Source organism: Oncorhynchus tshawytscha, linkage group LG10, assembly GCF_018296145.1.
Source record: "Oncorhynchus tshawytscha isolate Ot180627B linkage group LG10, Otsh_v2.0, whole genome shotgun sequence".
Lineage (NCBI taxonomy): Eukaryota > Metazoa > Chordata > Actinopteri > Salmoniformes > Salmonidae > Oncorhynchus > Oncorhynchus tshawytscha.
Window position 1 is genome coordinate 41,849,964 of NC_056438.1, and position 14,281 is coordinate 41,864,244.

The following is a 14,281-nucleotide window of genomic DNA, read 5'->3' on the forward strand; positions in this document are numbered from 1 at the left end:
AACATATAAGACCTTGCTTGCTCAGTGGAAAATCCGGTTTTAGGTGGCATATACTGTAGAATCTGCAGTGAATACAATACAATGTACATGGGCTGCTCTCACACAAAGAATGGACATAAATATGGATATGCTTGAAAAGTAGCCTTGAAAAGCAGCCTTTCCTTTCAGTCTCTCTTTGCTTATCAGAAAGGCATTTGGAGAGGACCGCCACACATTAATGGTACCCTGGTTACCATGTTAAAAAGGGTTTTTGAGGCTCTTGAGTGAAATGTCAAACCTAATTACCATAAATGATGTGTGCAAGATGGGTCCATTAAACCACCCGCTTTGGGCTGGTGTCAATGTGCAGTTCATATATGCATAATCTATGAGCAGAATTATTGTATTACCTCAATTAGCCACGAAATCTCTATTTTGAAAGCGACTATTTTTCTGGACATTTTCCCAACATTGTTCCCCACCTGGGCCAGCCCCCTAACAATTCGTGTTCATAGCCAATGAGCTTAGCTCCTCGACATTAGAGCGACAGCTAGCAAGATGCACACACAGCAGAGTGAGACAGAGAGACCAATGACGTGGTGCACATATCTGCATGTAACATAGTACGTGATTTTTGGGGACCACTTTTGGCTTGTGAGCACTACTTTCAGAACTACTGGCTAAAAAGTATGCAAAAGTACTGAAGAATCTCTTCATTTAACCTCTCTACAGATTGAAAAACATCTACATGGTTCAGATCCTCTTATGTTTATTGCTCACTGATATGCATATGGAACATGGAGAACGAATACCAAAATAATAATTGTAAAATTAATTAATTACTTACTTTGTTGATCATGTTTAAGAATATTCCAACTCTGTGAAGCATATGCCATTTACTATTACATCTTTGGTATGAATTTTGACAATTTGTAACATTTTGTACCAGTTTCATCTCAGGACTTTTATTTTGAAAGGGAATCACAGCGATCACATTCTTGTTCTTGCTAGTTCTTCTTACTCTTGCTTGGAACACACAGCTGACAGTGGATGTTTTTTGTGCCAGGCAGCTTCCGTTCTGTTCCCATCCCAGAATGCATTGTGACTGTCAACAGAACAAAAATAAAGCCACTTACAAAGCCTTTGGGTGGACATTGTGCACCGCTGATGGAAAAACACAACAGTGATTGATAACATAGAAAACAAAACATAGGAAAAAAAAGTAAGTAGTTGTGTCATATGCAAAACCGAACGGACCAAGTAACACCATGAGCAGAGTCACTATCCTGGCATCCAAAGTGCTGGTCGGTGCACTAGGTGTTGGATATACAATGTTTTCAGTGATTTCCCCAGGAGAAGAAAGGAAGAAGGAATTAATTCAAAATTTCCCTGAAGCTAACCCAGTGAGAATGGAGGATACAAGGAGGAGAAATGCCCTTGTGATGCAGTCGCTTAAAGATGCTGCTGAGGACAGTGACTTGGAAAGAGCATTTGAGGTGGCCAGAAATGGACCATGGGTGTGCAGAAAAGGACACCAGAAATAGAGAAATGATCAACCTGCTGCCTTCTATTGAACGTCCAGATGAAGGGACAGATGACTTCAGCAGAGTGGAAGTGTAGGCCCTGCCTCAAACTTATGTGCTCTCTGTCACCTGGGGCTGCATGGGAATTTGCCCTAAAACAGCCCTTCCCCCTTTTGAGGGGCCAAAATGTATCTCTCCCTCTCTACAGTATCCAGCGGACTGACTATTGGAATGTGTGAGAATAATACTATAGCATCCATGTTTGTTATCTATTTGAAAGGTGTTCATTGAGAAGAACTAACTAATACCTTGGATTCTCTTCTCATTACCATTTCTTAATCTTATTGCACATGGTTTTACTATATTAAATGGAGTCAGATAGTAAGATGTATTAAATGTAGATTGTTAAATATTATTATTCCTACAGTAGTTACTGAGGCAAATCATCTGCCATAGGCCTATAATCTTGATGTAAAGGAGTGCAAGTGCTTTGTTTCATCACATAAGATAGTGTTAAAAATAAAAACATCAGTTTGCAAAATCCTGTTGCTGTAGATACTTTATTGTATGATGAGAGATCGTAAGGTACCTATAGGGTCATTACAGATAAGATGGTACTTTATTAATCCCCCAGAAGGGAAATGCTGATTGCACCAGCCAATACAGAGAACGCCAATAAATACATAATAAGACACAACAAAAAACACACTAAAAGCAGCACATACAGTACCAGTCAAAAGTTTGGACACACCTACTCATTCAAGGATTTTCTTTATTTTTACTATTTTTCCAAACTATGAAATAACACATGGAATCATATAGTAACAGAAAAAGTGTTATATTTGAGATTGTTCAAAGTATCCACCCTTTGCCTTGATGGCAGCTTTGCATACTCTTGGCATTATCTCAATCAACTTCATGAGGAATGCTTTTCCAGCAGTCTTGAAGGAGTTCCCACATATGCTGAGCACTTGTTGGCTGCATTTCCTTCACTCTACACTCCAACTCATCCCAAGACATCTCAATTGGGTTGAGGTCAGGTGATTGTGGAGGCCAGGTCATCTGAAGCAGCACTCCATCACTCTCCTTCTTGGTCAAATAGCCCTTACACAGCCTGGAGGTGTGTTTTGGGTCATTGTCCTGTTGAAAAGAATCGCTGCAGAATGCTGTGGTAGCTATGTTGGTTAAGTGTGCCTTGAACTCTAAATAAATCACTGACAGTGTCACAAGCAAGCACCCCCACACCATCATACCTTCTCCTCCATGCTTCATTGTGGAAGCCACACATGCGGAGATAATCCGTTTACCTACTCTGCATCTCACAAAGACACGGCGATTGGAACCAAAAATCAAAAATTTGGAGTCATGCGACCAAAGGACAGAATTCCACTGGTCTAATGTCCATTGCTTGTGTTTCTTGGCCCAAGCAAGTCTATTCTTCTTATTGGTGTTCTGTAGTAGTGGTTTGTTTGCAGCAATTAGGACCATGAAGGCCTGAATCACGCAGTCTCCTCTGAACAGTTGATGTTGAGATGTGTCTGTTACCGGAACTCTGTGAAGCATTTATTTGGGCTGCAATCTGAGGTGCAGTTAACTCTAATGAATTTATCCTCTGCAGCAGAAGTAACTCTGGGTTTTCCTTTCCTATGGCGGTCCTCATCATGAGAGCCAGTTTCATCATAACGCTTGTTTTTTTTTCTGACTGAACTTCATGTCTTAAAGTAATGATAGACTGCCGTTTGGTCTTGGTCTCTTACCAAATAGGGCTATCTTCTGTATACCACCCCCTACCTTGTCACAACACAACTGATTGGCTCAAACTCAAAGAAAGACATTCCACAAATGAACTTTTAACAAGGCACACATGTTAATTGAAATGCATTCCAGGTGACTACCTTATGAAGCTGGTTGAGAGAAGGCCATGAGTGTACAAAGCTGTCAAGGCAAAGGGTTGCTACTTTGAAGAATATCAAAAATAAAATATATTTTGATTTGTTTTACACTTTTTTGGTTCCTACATGATGTAGAAAATAGTAGAAATAAAGAAAAACCCTGGAATGAGTAGGTGTGTCCAAACTTTTGACTGGTACTATAAGTGTGCATGTTAAAAACCCTCATAGCATAAGGTAAAAATGATCTGTGGAAACATTCTGTTTGACTCCTAGGTAAAATATATCTGTCTACCATTACACTGCAACGGTCCGAACAGATACTGTGGAGGAGGTGGCCAGTGTTGGTGTCTATGCTCTTGAGCTGCTTGAGGATCGGCTTATTCAGAATGGGGTCTAGATTGTCCATGTGGGTGCTGATGGAAGAACCAGCTTTCTTTATGATTTTGTTCAACCGGTTGCCATCCTCCCTTGTGCTATTAATCCTTAACAACACATCATTACAATGATTTTATATTGACAAATTCCATGGTCCAAAATATAATCAGTAAAATAAAGGTATTTCATAAGATACCTTTCAAATGGAAACACATGGACCTTCATGGTGGAGATTGAACCACCACTAGAGAGCAGCAAATGCTTGGCTGTTCCTCTACAGGTTGTGGAGGTATATGACACTGGCAAATCCTATTTAAACCTACAACATATGAGAGAGTGAGTGTGTATGTCTTTGTCTGTCTGTGTGTATGTGTGTTTTTGTGTGTGCAGGTGCTCTGTCACAGCTGTGGAAGGCGGGTGGGTTGTGCTGTTGTGTTAGCACTTCCAAGTTCTCAGGAGGCCTTTCTGTAGTTTTACACCTGCCTGTTCACACTTTAGTCGAGCCAGACTGCTCACGTCACTACCGCACCTCTCAACACTCCATCACACATTTCAGCCCATCTGTGGGAAGACTGGCCGCTATTTTTAACTGGCTGGTATTTTTCCTGTTATACTCCTCACAAAAGTAACACATTCTTCGAGTAATTTGATTGACAGTGATAGAAGGGCTTAATTAAGAAAGGTGTTCCTGGAACATGCGGACTGTGTGTGTCCAAATGGGTACGTTTGTACGTGCTATGTGTTTGCATGCATATGTACTGTGTGTATGTTTTTACATTTGTTTGTACAGGGAGTAATTTAGTTTAATTTAACTGTACAGGGAGGAGGATCCGATGAAGGATTAAAAGGGGAAGCCAAGCCTGGGAAAAAAGGCATATTACAACCTACGTGTTGTGATAATTGCATTGTTTGCTCTATAACCAATTAGTTAATACACCACTGATATACAGTGCCTTCAGAAAAAATGCATACTCCTTGACTCATTCCCCATTTTGTTGTGTTACAGCCTGAATTCATAGTTTATTAAATTGATTGTTTTTCTCACCCATCTACATGCAATACACCATAATGACAAATTGAAAACTTGTTGAACACGAAATACAGAAATATCTCATTTATATTAGTAGTCACACCCTGAGTCAATACATGTTAGAATCTCTCTGGGTAAGTCTCAGAGCTTTGCACACCTGGATGGTACAATATTTGCCCATTATTCTTTTTTAAATTATTAGTTCTATCGAGTTGGAGAAGCAAGAGAGCTGGAGAGAGAAAGACATTGTCATTTTTTCCCCCAGTTTCACCTACATAGCTAGAAAATGCAGCTGGCTAGTTTAGTTACTCAAACAACACAGCTCAAACAGAAGGATGCTATCTTAGCTAGCTGGCACTCTTCCAAGTCAGGGTAAGCTTTTGGTTTTATTAAGTTATTACCACCGTGACCCGCCTGTCTAACTGCTTACTGACTGTACACTAACGTTACTGCATGATTGTAGAGGGTTTACTAATGCATTAGTTATATTAGCTATGCTGACTACGATGTAATTTTAGCTGATATGGGGACAATGATGTAGGCTGTGTGTAGCGGTTATGACATGGTTGGGCTTCGAAAGGTTTTTTCGTCTGGTCACATACAGCTGATGTGTTGTTCAAGTCCACAAACGAAGGGAAGAGGAGAGTGCATAGAGGATAGAATGAATACAACGTGGCTGCTATGAAAGTGAACTCTGTTCCGCTGATTCTGTTGAAAAATGTTTCTTAAACGGAAGCAAGTGAAACAGGGATAAAAAATACCTGAATTTGTCCAATAGAAACACTTGTTTGCACCCTAGATAAGCTAGATGCAGGAAAGAGTGTGCCAAGCGGTATTGAATGTGTCACTGTCTGTCATCTCAAATTTCTCTCGACCTGTGTGCACCTAAGCTGTAAACTTTCATTCATAGGCTAGGTTGTACCAACCTCATGTGTATAGGGAAAATGTGAGCCCCATGTAGGGGCCTAAATCTATCAATGTTACATTGAACTAGATGAATGGAATATGAATGACAGTCATCCAACATGCTGTAATAGAAATAAGGCCATGCTTATGAAAAATAAATTGTCCTCCGTCCTCATAAACGGCACAGATCGCCACTGACACATGTCTTGTGTTCAAGATCCTAAATGGCCTGGCTTCCCCTCCACTTAGTACTTTTACTAAAACAGAAAACCCAAACCCATGGCAGCAGATCCAAAACATCTGCCATGAGAGGTAACTGTATAGTTCATTCTGCTTTCTCTGTGAGAGCTTCCAATGTCTGGAACACATTGCCATCAGACACACACAACTGCACCACCTATCACACCTTCACAAAAACATAAAGACATGGCTAAAGGCCAATCAGACTTGAACATAATCCCTAGCTGTGTATTGCTGCTCTCCATGTTATCTGCACTATGTTATTGGGGCTCCCGAGTGATGCAGCAGTCTAAGGAACTGCATCTCAGTGCTAGATGCATAGCTACAGACCCTGGTTCAATTCCAGGCTGTATCACAAATAGCCGTGATTGGGAGCCCCATAGGGCGGCACACAATTGGCCCAGCGTCGTCAGGGTTTGGCCGGGACAGGCTGTCATTGTAAATAATTAGTTCTTTACTGACTTGCCTAGTTAAATAAAAGTTAAATAAAATAAAAGTAACAGGTGACAACCTTGGTATTCATAGTTTATTTGGTTTTGAGTGATCTTTCAGTGCAAGATATTGCTTCCATTTCTGTCTTGCTGAGAAAGACGACTTTTAGACAGAGTTTAGTGAAGACAGTCCCAATATAGTATTGCAAACTAGAGATGCATGTGGAACAGTGCCAAACAATGGAGAGAAATCCCAATCTGCCCTATGAGGTGTTAAAATAATCTTGCTGTCACGGCAGATTTCCTCCTCTTCCTCTGAATGAAGAGGTGAAACAAGGATAGGACCAATATGCGGCGTGGTAAGTGTCCATGGTATTTAATATGAAAACTCAACATGAACACAAATACAAAACAACAAAGTGAACAGGAAACAATCACCCGTGTGGCACAAAATACCCAAAAAACATGGCTGCCTAAATATGGTTCCCAATCAGAGACAACGATAAGCACCTGCCTCTAATTGAGAACCAATCTAGGCAACCATACTTACATAAACACCTAGAAAGGAAACAGCCCCATAAACATACAAGACAAAACACATACATCACCCATGTCACACCCTGACCTAACCAAAATAACAAGGAAAACAAAGAACACTAAGGTCAGGGTGTGACACTTGCCTGCTTAATTCATTACAGTACTTTCATACAAGTGAGAATTTTTCAGTTGATATCATCAGCAATATGAGGTGAAATTGCTTCTACAACACATGCAAAAATGAGAATTTAACCTCAAAAGAAATTGACATGAGAATTTAGAGCTTCAACTATTGTTATATGGAAAGAAACAACAGACCCTCTGCAGTGAAGTTACTTGAGGGTTCCAATGATTTGGGCTTAAATGCCATTCAGTCTTGGCATCTACTATACAATCTACCACTTACCTTTATTGAGTTGGTGACTCCAAATGATCAACACTGGCATTTGCTGCTTTTGTTACTTCAAATAGTCAACATTGTATTTTCTCCAGTGTTACAGTCGATTTGTCTACTTGAATTTGAGTTTATTTTTACAGGGACAGAGCACATTAATCAACGTTTCAATAAAAGTGAGTTTTAGCCAGCCGGCTAAAAAAAGCCATTACAAAACAATACGAACAATGAGCAGTGAGCACATGCAGAGCAACATAGGACAAGCAACACCTAGCACGCAGACAGAGCAACAACGCAAAATCCACAACAGCAACAAAGTGTTTCCACACCTCATCAGCTACAGCAACAGATTTCATTTGTATTTAACTAGGCAAGACATTTTCTTATAGAAAATGACGGCCTACACCGGCCAAACCCGAACGACGCTTGGTCAATTGTGCGCCACCCTATGGGACTCCCAATCACGTCCGGTTGTGATACACCATGAATTTGGTGATCGTAACAGTAACTCACTTTACAAAATATTTATATCTCGTACAATTGGGTCTAGTAGTGAGTGAAACCCATAGGTTTTTATGTCTTGAGCATAAAATAGAGAAACCAGGTGAATATTGAGCAGAGAAATTCCAATTTGGAGACAGTTCTTAAAGTAAATTGAACCCAATTTATGCATGCCACGCGTCGATCCAAGAGGATTAGCGATTTCAAAGTCTTTGTCAATGAACTCTAACAGATGTTAGAGATGTAACAAAATGGGGTTACGTACATTAGTTTATCTGTAACAATAAACTGGTCATATGTTCCATTGCATTGTGCCAAGAACATATTCAACTGGATTTACAGTTCCCCACTTCTGAGAAATATTTCAACCTTTTGGTTTCAGAATTCAATACACTGAAAGAATTTTCAATTTGCCCAAAACACTGATTCTATTTTACACCCAATATAATTGTTGCCAGTTTCCTGTAAAGGCTGACTCTTTAGCTTGACTGTGGATATCATCAACTATCTCTTCCATGGAACTGACTAAAGTGTTCAATGTTGTTTTACCAACTCCCGCTGATTTGAGTTGAGCTATTGTTGCGGCACAATTATCTGCAATACTCTTATTATACAGAGCTGAATCACAATGTGAGCTTGGGGCTAGCACATCACCAACATAGTTTGCTGCAAGACTGTTAGCAGTGTTAGAGGGGCCTCCACCATAATTATCAGAAACTGCTACGGATCGCTCTTCATTTTCCTTGTTATGATACTTTCTAAATCCAGAAGAAAGTGACAAATACATGTGAACAACCAACCTGACCACACTATAAACACAGAGAATTCCCTGGACAAAGACTGTGGATTAACTTCAGATGTTTCACAATGCTTTTGGCATTTGCCTGGCGGCATTTGCAAACAAAACAAAAAATGTCTATGTCTCAAATAGATCTGTTTAATGCAACATCCTGGCCCTCAGCTCTGCTACCCTGGGATTCGCCTTAGTTGTATCAACGTCAATGTCAGAAATTGTCATTTGGAGAAAAGTGTACATGTTTGCCAGACCCTGACTTTATGAGGTACCAAAGTGAGCTTTGAAAAGCTCATCAAAACTGCCCAGTGAGCCAGATGCCTTATAAGGTACTGTATGTTTATCAATCACTACTTCCGGTGATGCCATCAAGATGCTGCTGGATGCTGGTCCCTGCCTATAATAAGACAATAATGTATTGTTAGAACATCTACTATTAATGATCACATCTACTAATAGTCTCCGAAGCCAGACAGTAGTGATTCTAATATGTATTACGGTGTCATAATATGTATTACGGTGTAATGCCACATAGGTATTATAGGGAAAGAGGGGTGAAGGAAGGGGGGGGTCAGGGATCAGTATAGCACAACACAGTTTGTCTACAGCAAATTTGTGTTGAATTGTAGCCTGACCTTGATGAACTTCACAAGATGTTCAGCTGCATGTCTTGCTGACATCTTTCTCGGCTTGTTGCGGCCTTGCGAGGAGGGAGGCAGAAGATGGATGATAAGAAGAATGGACGACATGTCACTGTCTAAGCCTAGAAACACACATTGTAATTCTGACATTAGAAAACTTTCAGAACATGTCTGCCAGTGCCACAATCCTAAAATTCTTCTCCCTCCCACATGTACATACTAGAACTTCATATTACAGTGTAAAGTGGTATGCCTCTGCCATTTTCCACATCAGCTGTGGACTCAGCGTTGTGTATCAGGTCCTGAAGCTCAGTTGGGTCATGGACAATTTTTTGGGAGTAGGCAAAGGTCAACTTAATCTTTTCTTCAACGGTTGCTTCATCAGAAGTGTGTTTCATCAGAAGTGTGTTTCATCAGAAGTGTGTTTCATCAGCACGATGGCCTCTGGACACTGCCCTTCTTCACTCAGCCAGTCGTTATCTGTGAAGGGGTCTCTGTTCAGCAGCTGGTCCACCTTCAACCAAAGATTAAAAAGGAGAGGAACACACAACACTGGTATAAACAGTCCAAACAAACCCCATTACACTGAATCTTGAGGAAAAACCCGTAACAAAAAAGTCTCACGCATTTGTGAACACACCCTCACATGCCTGCATCCAAGCGAGCACAAACCATACACACATAAATAAAATACAATTACAGTATGTATGCCAACCACCTGACCAGCCTGCTAGTCATCTGCGAGGGGACTTTATTCTTCCCTCTGCAGGCTCCTTTTGCAGGTGCTTCAGTCTCCATGCCAAGTAGCCACACCCGTCTTCTGCATTGTAATAGTAGGCCTTGATAAACACAGAGAAATAAGAAACTAACCTTTTCTGGACGGACGTAACACACCTTCACACACTAAGCCTGATTTATGTCATGTTCAAAAGCAAGTGACCAAGGAGGAGCATGTAAACTATGTAAACTAGCATGTAAACTTAGACAGCTTTGTAACTTGAAAAGAGACTAGAAAAATGTTGTTTATCATTTGAACATCTGGTGATGTTGCAGTGGCAGTTTCACTAATCGGCAGTTTGAGCCTTCAAAACAGCAAAACCATTTTAAAAAATTGTCTACACCACTCCCCATTGGCCATAATGTGTGCAGATCCATAAGATGACAGCTTCACGACTATCCACACCATTCAAATCGGCAAACATCAAAGGGTTAGCGCTAAGGGGAAGTGGTAGGGAGTGAACTGGGAACCAGGTTTATTTCGTACTCACATAGTCAGTCATGCTTTTGGGGTTGTCCAGGTACGGAAAGAAGGAAACTATTCCTCTTGCATATGCTTCCTTCACATGTCGTGGGGGACTTGTTATGAACCAAAAATAATGATAATGACTAGATTGATCGAATTACGTCTGGTGCGGTCAGTGAAGCTTTTTGTCCGAGCACACTCGTTCATGATCCTTTCCCCTCCAGCTTTTCACTGGAGAATGTCCTCAATCATCTAACAAAAGGCACAACAGACACAGACCCTAGTACACCAGGGTTCTTTCTCAAAATATTTTTTTGTGATTCCTCGCCTCCTCACATCACATTTAATAATAAGACCCAATGTTCCTCTCCTAATTCATTGTTCCGTAGTTGGTTTTCAGAAGGATGAGACGAGGACACAAGGATAGACAAATTGAGAAAGAGCTCAGTGTTAGCCAGCCATCCTCCTGGAGAGCTACTGTGCAAGCATTGGTTTCAGCCCTGCTCCAACACCTGGCTATATCACTAAGCTGCACATTAGGATCTTCCAAGATGATTTAAGTTGATAAGAGCAGGACTGAAAAAAGCCTACATACTAAGTAACTCTCCTGGAGTAGGCCAACCCAATATCACAAAGATGGAACCTCAGGAAGATCAATACAGTTTTGAATTATAAAAAAGACAATCAAAGCAAATAATGAAAGGCTTACTTTGGCTGCACTATCTTCCTCTGCTCTCCTGTTTCTGCTAGGAATTTGTGTCAGAGTAACAGTGTTATCAGAATCTGATGAACCAACAACATCTACAGAGCAGCTTGCAGAAGAGTTAAAAGAATCTGCTGATCACATGAATAAATAAATGCTCTGTTCTCAACAATGCTACAGGGATAATACAACCAAATTGCATATCTGTGTCTTTACATTTTAATGTTAGTCATATACTAAACCCCATTTAGCATGATATAAATGGCAGGCCCAAATAATCTGTTGAGAAATCAAGAACCTACAATTCTATATAGGATGTTGAGATTAGACACACAATTATAGGGCCTGATGTGATCTGTGACATGCCACAGAATGTGTGACGTGTGACTCCATCCCTCCAAACCTTGGACCCCTGGTAAATTTCCCCCTCCGAAAAGTGTGTTTGGCATCTAAATGTCTCAGCATTAATTTTAAAGAGCATAAATTTAAATATTCAATGGTCTTCAACCATTATGTTACAGCACCTTCATAACGTAGTCACACCCCTTGACTTTCCCCACATTTTGTGTTACAGCCTGAATTTAAAATCGATTGAATCAAGAATTTGTGCCACTGATCTACACACAATACCCCAATGTAATTTTTACAAATTAATAAAAAATGTACAATTTAAATCTCTTGAGTCGATAAGTATTCAACCCCTTTGTTATGGAAAGCCTAAATACGTTCAGGAATAAACATTTGCTTAATAAGTTGCACGGACTCAGTGTGCCATAATAGTGGGTAACATTATTTTTGAACGATAACCCCATCTCTGTACCACACACATACAATTATCTGTAAGGTCCCTCAGTCGGGTAGTGAATTTCAAGCACAGATTCAACCACAAAGACCAGGGAGGGTTTCCAGTGCCTCGCAAAGAAGGCCGCCTATTGGTAGATGGGTAAAAAAAAAAGCAGACACTGAATATTCCTATGAGCATGGTGAAGTTATTAATTACACTTTGGATGGTTTATCAATAAACCCAGTAACTACAAAGATACAGGCATCCTTCCTAACTCAGTTGAGGAGAGGAAGGAAACCTCAGGGATTTCACCATACGGCCAATGGTGATTTTAAAACAGTTACAGAGTTGGAGTCAACATGGGCAAGCATCCCTGTGGAACGCTTTCGAGGACTTATAGAGTCCATGCCGCAAATGGAGGCTGTTCTGAGGTCAAAAAGGGGTGCAACTATGGTTGTTATGATCATATTACCGCTACACCACCAGTCAAATTCCACAGGTCAAATTCCACAGTTTAGTAACAGTAATTAGGCTTATCCAAGCTCTAATGCTGCTGATGGTCATTAGTAGCCTACCAAACTTGCTAACTGACTGGTACTCCACACTCTATTGTCCCTCTAATCACTCTGACATCAATGCAAATGTAAATCTAATCAAACACTTCATGAGAGCCCATGAGCTCATGTTGCACAACATTTCTATAGGCCATCAGCTCTCTATAGGCTAGGCCAACTATATTTATTTCTCAACTTTCCTAATATTAAGCACATTGCTTCTCTTTACAACAGGAGTATAGCCTGCCTGGCTGGCATGAAAATGAACCACGGGAAAAGCGTCCTCCCATTTGCTATTTAAGTGCATAGATGACATGTATTTTTTCCGCTGCCCCTGTTTCGAGACAGGTGCATGATAATGGTCCATTTTAAAATCATAAGAAATTTTACACATATATTATTTAGTATTGTAGCGGGTCTTATATGTACCACAGGGGAACCAAGAAATGAAGAGTGACACCACGGCTGTCTTTTTGCCTTTTATGTTGATCTGCAATAGTATTGTGAAAAGACAGGACAGGAACACATCAGTCTCCAATGCACCATCTGACAAGTTGTTATTTCTCTCTGTGTCTTCTCGGACTCACACAAATCACATTCATACATAAAGCCATAATAAAGCCCCTGAATAAGGCAGTTAACCCTCTGTTTCTAGGCCGTCATTGTAAATAAGAATTTGTTCTTCACTGACTTGCCTAGTTAAATAAAAGGTAAAATAAAATCAATAAATACCTGCAATAGTATTGTGAAAAGACAGGCATAAAGAAAGGTAAAACACATATCCTATCTCAGTTCCCCAATACATTGCTATGTGCTTTCAGTGTTGACAGTACCAAAATACAACAACTCATGTACAAAAACACTTGCAACACAAACAAGTTACAACGTGAAAGTGCCTCTATCCCATTCAGACCTTAGTGGGCCAAAACTACATCTCCCATAATGCAATGCCAGCACCAGTCGGCAGCTCAGCTAACCGTCTGCATCACAGAAAGGCATGCTAGTTAGCAACAGCAGCACTTTTAGCACTCTAAACTATATTAATAACAACAATAAAACTCTGAAAGTTACATGTTTCAATAGGCTCACATTCTCTTATAACAATATATACAACATTAACCTGGGGATGTTTTATTTATTTCACGTTATGGATTTAATGGAGTAATCTGCAACATAACTTTCTCTGTGTTTTCTCAGACTGAGGAGAACGAGAGCAACGGGTAGTACCTGGGTGTTAGTAGGTGACGCAAGCACCCAGATTAACTCAAATGCATTTAATGAAACAAAAATGGAATAACCTTTAACTCTCCTACAGTATATGTAAAGACAAGATAAAATCAATAATAGTGTGATGCGTGACAATATTAGCCTATCACTTGTGAATTATATATTATCACTTGTGAATGATGCCCAGTTTAAGGCAAACTTTACATGCTTTTTTTTGCAACTTTATCGAATCATAGTCACTAGCCTAGCCAAAATGCCAATATATTTTGATAAGGTATCAACTATCAAGTAAGTAAGTTAATAAATTGTAAGTTAAGTTGTATCAACTAAAGTGGTAAATAACATTAATCTGCTTTACAACGGGTGTAGAGGCTAATTGGCATGCATAACTTGGCTTGTGAGTTTTAAGTTTGGGGAAGATCATTTCCACCATAAAAATTCCCTTTTATAATAATCACAGTAGCGTGCCGTGGTTCTGGGGCCTGGGCCTTCAGTGAAGTCCTACACAGTCCCACCGGAATTAATCCA

General features: G+C 40.1%; 1 long non-coding RNA gene across 2 annotated transcripts; it reads right to left on the reverse strand.

Annotated features, from left to right (window-relative positions):
- Positions 1-6,736: 6,736 nt before the first annotated feature.
- LOC112261080 lies at positions 6,737-12,064 on the reverse strand. Of its 2 annotated transcripts, none has more exons than XR_006084304.1 (5): positions 11,195-12,064; positions 10,511-10,737; positions 9,479-10,081; positions 9,237-9,364; positions 6,737-8,998 (listed from the first exon to the last, which is right to left on the reverse strand). It is a non-coding gene; the product is annotated as an uncharacterized LOC112261080 (long non-coding RNA). The 2 variants fall into 2 exon arrangements; XR_006084305.1 differs by having other exon boundaries at positions 9,463-10,081.
- Between the last annotated feature and the right edge of the window lie 2,217 nt (positions 12,065-14,281).